This window comes from Cnephaeus nilssonii (assembly GCF_951640355.1).
Source record: "Cnephaeus nilssonii genome assembly, chromosome: 6".
NCBI lineage: Eukaryota > Metazoa > Chordata > Mammalia > Chiroptera > Vespertilionidae > Cnephaeus > Cnephaeus nilssonii.
The window spans coordinates 23,452,349-23,462,357 of NC_137077.1; positions in this window are offsets into that span (position 1 = coordinate 23,452,349).

Here is a 10,009-nt window from a genome sequence, read left to right on the forward strand (position 1 = left end):
CAGTTCTAGTGGGGGAGAGAGGCTTAGAAAAAAATCAAAAGGTAGTGTGGCTTTGGTCCTTGTATCCCCCTGCTACTTACCAGCTCTGTAGCTTTAGGCAAATCACTTGCCCTCATTTTTCTCACCCATCACATGGGAACGATAGTAACAACTGCCAGACAAATTGTGCTCCTGATTTAAAAGCACCTGGCACACTTCCTGGCCTATAGCAATTCAACAACTCCAGGAGAATCAACCCACGTGAATAGTATAGGATGCAGAATGAAGTTTAAGAATCTCTTGTAAGCATGGATTCCATTCAATATTTACGAAGAGCATACTGTGTGCAAGGTTCATAAAAAACAGTGTTATTTCAACATAATGATAGAGGGGCGCATAAAATGCCGAGAGTAGAAAGGGGAGGCCCTCAGCCTGGGGTCAGGGAGGGAAGACCCACAGGCATGGCTGTCAGCCAGGCAAACAAGGGGGACAAGGCATCTCAAGGAACAGAAAGGTCTGAGCTGGCAAGAGCATGGTGCGTGCAGGGAACCACAGCCCAAGCATGAACTGGTAGGGACTTGTCCGTCTGGAGAGGTGGACAAGGGCAAGTTCATGGAAGACATGCCAAGAAACAATTCCATCCTGTGGATGGTGTGTGCCATGGAGGGTCTGAGAGGGAGGCCCAGGGTTGGCTCTGTGCTCCAGCTGGTCTCCCTGGAAGCTCTGGATTTAATGCTGGCACAACTAGCTTCAGAGAGCCCACCTTCAGGAGAAACTCCTCCAGGGCAGGGCCTGTGGCTCACTCGGCTTTGCTTGTCAAGCACCCACCAGACTTGGACCCACAGTAGGCACTCAGTTTGTTGAACCAAATCGAAATTAACAACATTTCTTATCCAGAAACTTTGGCATCTTATCTCCATCTATGGGGTTTATTCAATCAGTTTTATTAAACCCCTGAGGGGTACATCATCAAGTGAGGAGGGAAGATATGAACAGATCATTACACTATATTAATAAAAGAGTAATATGCTAATTAGACTTCCGGGCATCATTCTGGATGTCCTTCTGGATGAAACCAGGGCCAGAGCGAAGCAACCCGGGTCCCAGGTGCCGGAGGAAAGCTGGGGCCGGCAGCCGGGGGAAGAAGGGACTACTCTTGCACGAATTTTTGTGCATTGGGCCTCTAGTAGTGAAATAAAGTTGATAATTCAAGTGTGTGTAAAGAAGCTATTGATTGTTAGGGGGAGCCAGGACCGTCTCCACCATGGAAGAAATATTTAAGTGGGGTTTTGAAGGGTACATAGGAGTTCACTAGTAGAGAGATGCAAGAGTATTCCGGCCTGAGGGTGGGAAGAGGTAGGGAGATGTGACAAAGAACTGGAAGCGTTTGAGGATGGATGATTAGTACTCTCACTCACTGGGCGTTGGATATAAGGATGCAATGAGAGAGTCTAGGACAGTGGTTTTCCACCCTGGGCTGTTTTTCATCAGAGAGCTTTTAAACTGTCCAGTGCCCACACCACCTTTCAAACCATTAAATCAGGATTTTTTTAAACTCCCAAAGTGATTCCTCTGTGCTGCCAAGTTTCAGACCCACTAGTCTAGAAAGAAGAGATAAGGAATTGCAGTATCCCCGGAGGTCAGGCCCCTGCCATGCTGGCACGCACACACCCCTGGGGAAAAACCAGCCAAACCACAGCCATGGCTCCTTCCTGCTGCTCCGTTCCCCCGCCTGCTCTTTGCTCTGAAAAAGCCGTTCACGAGTGTGGTCCCAGACCAGTAGCATCATCTTTAGATGGTAATTTGTTAAAAATGCAAATTTCCCTGCTTTCCCCCAAACCAGAAACTCTGGAAATGGGGTCCAGGAGTCCGTGTCTCAGCAAGCCTCCCAGGTGCCTGCTAGCGTGTGAGAACCACTGTACTGGAATACGGCTACCTCCACAACAGCAGCCAAGAGGCCTTCAGGTGCCTGGGCGCCTGCCAGCACAGCGGCCTGGGACTGAAGGTGCCAGAGGGCAGAAAACCCTGTTGTTTTGGGGGGGATACCAGGAAAAGGCGATAGGGTAAGAGGCATGGGGTTTGTTTTTTCTCCCTTTAATACCAAGTGGCTTTTGAAAGCAAACTTTCAAGATAGTTTAAATCAGAAGTGGCAGGGAAGTCCGTGATTGCCGATGGATATGGATATACCACAAGCACTTTTCCTTTGGAGGAAATGGGTGGAGGAAGGCGCGGAGGGTCTTCCTCAGAGAGTGGGAAGAAAGAAAGTGCTCTCTGCTGGTTCGCTGCTCTGCCCACCCCTCCCTCCAGGCCCTGGCTGGGCTGGGAATGCACAATTCCTGGGAGGAAAATAAAATAAAGGAAGCGACAAAGGAAATGTGATCCCCTATAGAAATGAAAATTGCCTTTCCCCTTAAGGTCAGTGGGTCAGATGGAAAGGAGTGTGCGGAGTGACAGCCACTGCTGGGGCCTCCATGCTGGAGTCACTGGCCTTCAGAATAACTCCGGGCTTCTTGCTGCTGGAACCGGTCACTTCCGGTCATTCCCTGCCACACAATTAAAGAGGGCAAGTTCTTTGGGACTTCTACCACCTTCTTTCAGCTCCACCGCTCCAAGCTGAAGTACTGGACCTACCTGTATAATTGTACTATTATTACAGAGGCCCGGTGCACGAAATTTGTGCACTGGGGGTGGGGGGTCCCTCAGCCCAGCCTGCCCCCTCTCACAGTCTGAGAACCCTCAGGGAAGGCGACCAGACTGATCAGGGGAAGGTGCCACCCCATCACCCCACTGCCACAGCTGCCAAGGTGTTTTCATCAACACGGACTCCAGTCCCTTCACCAGGAAAAAATGACAACTTTGTTTAGGCATTTTCAAGATGTCTCTTTCATAGGATATGGATTTCTTTCTTTCTTTTTTATTTTTTATCCTCACCTGAGGATATTTTCCCATTGATTTTTAGAGAGCATGGAAGAGAGAGGGAAAGACAGAGAGAAACATCAATGTGAGAGGCACACTTCGATTGGCTGCCTCCTGCATGAGCCCTGACCTGGGCCCTGGCCAGGGAGGAGCCTGCAACCTAGGTACATGACCTTGATCAGAATCAAACCCAGACCCTGCGGTTCACAGGTCGAGGCTCTATCCACTGAGCCAAACTGGCTAGGGCAGGATATGACATTTCTTAGCCCCTCCAGCAGCGGACCTTCATTTTTTCCTCTAGGAGTGAGGTTGGAAAAACCCTAGATCCTTCTTGGATTCTTATTACCCAAGCAAGTGACATACCACAAGCTTAGCCAATGAGCAGTCAGAAAAGGTGTTTCCTCTGCAGCTCCCGAGCAGAAGCACCACAGCCACGGGGTTGTTGGGGGCCGGGCCCCCCTGTGGGTTTGTGTCTCCACTCCGGCCCTCCTGCATGGTGTTCTCTCTGGCTCCAAGGCTGAGCATGGGCTGCCCTGCGTGTTGTTCTCTCAGGCTCTGGGCCCACACCTGGCCCCTCCTCCTGAGCTGGTTGTGACTGTTACGGCGTCCCAGCCTAATTTGCATATTACCTCTTCATATATATAATTTTCTTTTTTTCCCCTGCTTTAGTAAATTTGGGGAAATGCCCCAGGTTTGAAAAACTGTTGGATTTGACAGTGTGCATCTAGCGCCACCTGGTGACCACAGCTTATTAAAACAGCTTTCTTCCTGGTTCTCCATGTTAATACCACAGAAGGCTCCAGTTTCCAGACAGGTACGCATTCAGTTCTCATGCCTGGCCTGCTTTCTCGTGGGAATGTCAGCCTTGGCTGAAGGCCTCCTGTCTTTTCACAGGCACAAAACACAATATAAACAAGCAACAGGGTTTTCTCTTTCTCCTAAGTAACCAAGCATTTAAAATCTTCTAAAGTACCAATTTCTCTCATGGACAAAAGGAAGCAAGAGAAATGTCTGTCTGTACCTCTAAATCATGACAAATGATCAAGGATACTTTCTCCTTTACCATGATTTCTGGGATCCTGGCCTATACAAGAGTTGAGGTACCCTTGACACTATGACACCTGGGTTTCAAGTTTCTGAAGCAGTGTTTGATAGACGTGGAGGACACAGGTGGTGGGAAGAAAAGATCTGAGAGCCGCTGTGGGCAGTGGGACATGTTGACTACTGGAGAGATCAGTGTGATTGTGGGCAAGTTACTGAATTTTTATGGACCTTAATGCCCCAAACTTGTTACCCTCTTCACTATTTTCCCCATAACTTCCATGGTTTCAAAAGATGTTGCCTGTAAAAATGCATCTCTAAAAAAGTAACTAATAACTTTCCTGTCTTTAGTAATCAGATGTACAAATACCAGCCAGAGCTTCTGATCATCATGAAACCACCAGAGTGACCCCAATGAGTTCACATCCCAGACAAAAGCGAAGACACCTGGTCCCTCCTTATCCTGATCCCCAATACAGGTATGATTTCTGTAGGCTTTTAGAATATTGAACCCAACTCACAGACCCTAGTTGCAACTTTCCCAGGCCCTAGGGGCTGGGGAATCCCAATTTATGATCCAATAAACTGGCTAATCTTGAAGGTAACTCAAGCTCTTACGAACTAAAACAAGAATGGAAGGCTGTGGTGTGTATGTGCAGGTAGAATCTCAATTTAAGAAACATCATTACAGGCAATTAATATTTAAGACGTGCCAACTCTGTGTCAGGAGTTTTAGATACAGAATCCCCACTAGTCCCCACAATTATCACCGAAACAGCCAAGCAAATGGGGAAAGAGGCACAGAGAAGCTGCTGGATCCGAAGCAGGCCTGTATGACTTCAGAGTGCAAACTCTTTCCAAATACCAACTTTTAAAATAAAAACATGGCAATTTCCAGGTACAAACCAACATCCCCAACTTAAACCACTGTGTTGAAGGGATACCTTGGGTTCAACTATGTTTTCACAAGTTCCCATCTTCTTAAAATGTAACATTTGAGGGTTAGTATTTATTGACAAACCTTTTGAATGTCTCTGCAATGTTAATTATTTTTGCTACACATTCTTTTATTCAGCTGAAGCCAATTTCCTGACCTCCAGTCCATTTATCTGAAAGTAAACTGTGAAATACTTCCATTCTACATCCTGGTGATTTTTCGTGACTTGGGCTAATGTGTTGTTTCAAGATATGAAAGCTCAGTTCTAGGATGTTTTCTTCTATTGTTCCTTTGATAATCTTCTTCCACCCATTATCTCTGTTCTCTCTTTCTGAAACGTCAAATCGTTGAAGATTGGACCATTTGAATAAATATTCTAGTTTTTTCACTTTCCTCTCTATATTAGGGGAATATGAATCAGCCAGGAGTAAAAGAATATCCAATTAAATAGTTGCTTAAATAAATTAGAGGTGTGTTTTTTCTCAAACAAAAATTTTTTAAAATGTATTTTTATTGATTTCAGAGAGGAAGAGAGAGATAGAAATATTAATGATGACAGCAAATCATTGATTGGCTGCCTCCTGCAGACCCCACACTGGGGCTTAAGCCCGAAACCCAGGCATGTACCTAATCGAACCATGACCTCCTTGTTCATAGGTTGATGCTCAACCACTGAGCTATGCCGGCTGAGTGTCTCACACAAGAATTTAAGAGGTATTATTTCAGAGGCTCAAGAAAGTCAGGGCAAAGCTCTCTGGGACTCTTTTGGCCTCGAACCCGTGGCCACATGACTGAGCCTGGAATTGAGGGACAAAGCAGATCATTCTACTCACGATGAGAGGGCACTACAAAGTCATAAGCATGGGCACAGGGCGTGGTGAAAAGCTGGGGCCGAACTCTACAGCACCATCCTCAGTCACCTCTAGGACTCAACCCACCTATGGCCACTCTTCCTTCTCCTAGGTAGACGGTGGCAACTCTTCATTGTTTCAGAGTCTGTATAACAGAATCTAAGGATCCCTTTGCCAAAGATGAGTCACAGGGAAGGGAATATATGATGTCTAAAAACTTCCTACACTGAGCCAAGCTGCCTCTGGACTGGCCCACTGCGACGAGTCTCCACCGTCCCCAACCTCGACCGGTCTTCGTTCCATCTGCTGCCCCCTGGGATTCCCTTCTCACCCAATCAACCTTCTGGAATCCCCGCTCCTTTCCTAGCACTCACCAGACTTTATTAGAATCCCTGCCCAAAGTCACTGAGGCAGTTCTTGTGGCTGCATTCACGCATCTGTCAAAGGTGGGTAATAGCCGTCCCCACACTGCTCCAAGCGCAGTGTTGATGTGAGGATGAAGCAATGTAACTCCCCTAGTCAGTGTACACTGCCTGGTGCATAGTAATTCCTTAATAAATTGTAGTGTGTGTTTTTTCCTTTTAATATGGAGGTGGGGGCATGCTCAGTCTACCTGCTGACACTTCCAGGAACCCCAGCATTCCCAGTCGGAACTCTGAAGAGCGTTCTCCATGGAAACTGGGCCCCACACTGCGATTGTGTTCTGTGTCACTATTATTACTCCCAAAGATTCTGTGGCCGCTGCTTCACTTAACCTACAAGTTCAATGGGCTCTCCTGGGCTGGCCGGGCAAAACACACCGCCATGAAGGACATTATAGCAAGGGGGAAATGTGAGTGAGATCCAGACACGCCTCTTACCAATGAACTTTTGAAACAGAACCTCTCTTAAGTTTGGTATCACCTAGAATTTAATGTTGTGAGAGAAGCTGCTCGGGAGACTACATTTACAGTGAATGATAGATATTTTACTGACCTGACCTCTCTGAGCAAGAACCTTAGGAGTGAGAGCAGATGACAGAGGTTCAAAGACAAAGATGGGGAGCAAAACTGTGTTGTAAAGACAACCAGGTAGACCTTGGGGGGCGGGGGTGTTAAATGGGGCGTCACAATCCATACCTTGGCTTGCAGAGGCTGGGGAGTCTTGGAAAGAAGCCTCAGAAACAGAAAAAACAGGGCGCTGAGAGCAATGCCAGAGGGGTGAGCCCCTACTTGTTGGCGAGGAGCTGTGAAAACAGAACGGGCTTTAACCAAAAGCTTATAGGAATATATCCGGGGCCCAAACAGGAAAGAAATAGGGAGACCCAACATTTGAAAATGAAATGGAGTGGCCAGAAGAAACATAAAACGTTTAGCTCTAAGACTGAGAGCCTAGAAGAGATGGGCTCGGGGCTTTTGTGGGGAAGTTGCTTGGCGAGGTTTAAATATCACTCTAACCCGAAGCTAAGCTGCTAGGTTTCATGATATAACTGTGATGCAGGATTTTTCCCTGCGGTAGAGTTCAGCATGAAGTTGACTTGGGTGCACAGGACAGCAATGAGGAGGGTGGAAAGGAGCGAGGGAAGGGATTTTGCAAGAAACAGAGGAAATCGAGAAAGGGGCTGGCTCTTTTGCACACGGGACCAGTGAGAGCCAAGAAGGAACCTGAGTGAGTTCCCCGTCTATTGAGTGGTGCAGGGCCCTGTCTCCAGCCTGTTTGTGCACCAGGCGTCCCAGGCATATGCTGTGTCTGTGATTGCATGTGGGCCTCGAAAAGGCACCAAGACCTTTATTGATGCTGAAACAAGGGGAGCAAACAGGGAACCTCAGGGGTGTATCCTACTCTGTGTCCTCACCTGTACTGGTGGAACTGACTCCTCATGAGGCGTCCATCTCCGTATTAAGTGACTCACTGTGAAGACTTCTCCATACATGGAGATCAAATCCGTCCCCTGGGGACTTCTAGCTCCTTTCCTCCTCCTCCTGTTCTCTGGAGCTGAGTAGTTAAATCTAATTCTCCCTCCCCATGAGAGTCAGTTCCATTCTCGCGGAAGCTTCTCTCTTCTAAGGTAAATAGTCCACATGACACAGCCTTAATAACCAAGCCAACGATCATTGTATGGTGGCCTGATGTATATAAAGCCCCATGCATGTGCTAAGTGGGATCCGAAAGTGAATAAATTATCTCCTTGCTCTTCAGGCAAACGGAGTGAAGACAGAAGCATGGACAATGGACTCTAAATCAAAGAAGACTGATAAGTACTATGATAAATGTTCAAAACTTGCTATGATGTAGCTATGGGGAAAGAGTGACCCCTTCAACTGGGGGGAGCCAACAAGGCTTCTAAAAAGAGGCGGGATTTGAGTCAGAGTTTGAAAGATTTCAACAAGTAGACGCAGGAAGGAGGCAGGTGGTGAGTGGAAACAGCACAGGGTATAGACGTGAGGACCTTTGTTAATTTCCTGTTTGACCTTGAGCATACAGTATTGCAATTACAGTGTCCTCTACATGCAATTCCCTCACTTGTGTGCATGTATCTCCTGGGGTCTTTATCAAATGTCCTGCTGCAGTGACCGTGCACTTCATCAAGGACACCCCCGGATGGGTGGGAGATGGGATTACTTTGTCCTGATCGACTCTCAGTGAGCACATGGAACTCTCTGTTCCAATGTTCCATAAGTCATCGGGTAATAATCAAGGGCAGCATTTTTCAGGCAATTCGCATCGGTGTGAGGTTTTTTGAGGCCTGCCTGAAAACTGTACAAGTCGTTTCCAGTGGTCAGGCACCATCGAAGGTCAGGCACCCTGGCTCACCCTACCCTGGGCCTGTTAAACACACCTCTACCACCCACTCTTTATCTAAATGTTAACTTCTCCCAGTCGTGTCTTTGGTAGAGAAGAGAGGAAGTCAAATTGAATCAGGGGAGGGGGAGTTGTTTCCTTTCTACCTCCTGTTGTTGTAAATGAATCGGGAAAATCCCTCCTTTTGCTATGAACATTTTCAAGAACCTCAGCTCAGTCTGACTCGTACTCCAGGCCTCTCCACTCTTGTATTTGTATTTTGTCACAGCCACTGACAAAGACTCTCTCCTTGACCAAACTTTATTCAGGCTCCTCTGAGCCCAACTCAGCCCCTTCCTTGGGCATGCTCTCTAAGAGCCCGGGTTTGGCAAGAATCTTACTAAGTCAGTTTATCCAGAATCTCCCACCCTTGATATCTGACCAAAAGTCTTCATCCCCGACCAACACCCAGGTACGGCCAGGTCACATGGCCTGCCCTGAGCAAGAATCCTATCAGGTCCAGTTTAACCAGAACTCTGACTTACCCCTAAGGCTTCCTCCTTTTTATTTTCCTGAAGACCATAGTTTATTGTTAGGAAAAATATAAAGCATACATTTTTAAAGATCATTTTATGCTGACATTATAGACCTCTCCAAATGACACGATTGGTGTTGTAGTGCTACTAGTGAATGCATTCTACAGAAACATGGCTTTACCTTCAAATCTGAGCATATTACCCTTACATAAAAAAAGGCTAAATAAAAAACACAACTTTGATAAGTTTAATATTTAGTAGACCACATCTGATTTGTTGAAGACTAAGTTCTTTTATTTACTCCTTCAAGGTATTACTTATTTTTTTTCACCTCTTCCTCTGCATCTTTATCCTCTCTGGTAAGACAAGGAAGCTGCCCTGCCAAATTATAGAACTTCATGGCATTATCTGTTTGCTTAAGATCCCTGTAACACTTGGAGAGGAACATGTCATTGGATTTAGAAAAACCAGGGTGTAGATCTTCAACCTTAAGGAAATTTTGCAAAGCTTCTTGTACAGTTGAGGATGGTATTTTTCCAAACAGAGTAGCAGCCATCTTTTTCTCAATCCAGCTCAGTTTTGAGACAGCATAACAGTATCTTGGGTTGAGGTCATAGAAAAAGGGTTCTTTGAGTAATAACTGGGTTGCTTTATCTAGATGTTCCTTGAAGCAATATCCATAGTTGATTTTGTTTTGAAAGCCCTCAAACTCGATACATAGCCACACAAAACCGCATACCACAGATGACATGTCCATTCATGGGTGCTCTAGTAACAGCTTTATATGTGCCCTTTCATGTTTTGCAATTGTTCCACAATGTTACGTATATTTTTAGAATCAGAAGAAATGTGGGTTTGGTTTTGGGGTTTTTAATATAATACGTATCAGGTCCCATCTCTATTACATGCCAGCTTGTTGGGTGTGAGAAATGAGAAGTTGAATGATTACTGGACATTCTCTGTCCTCAGTGAATCTGCCTCCGTGGGCC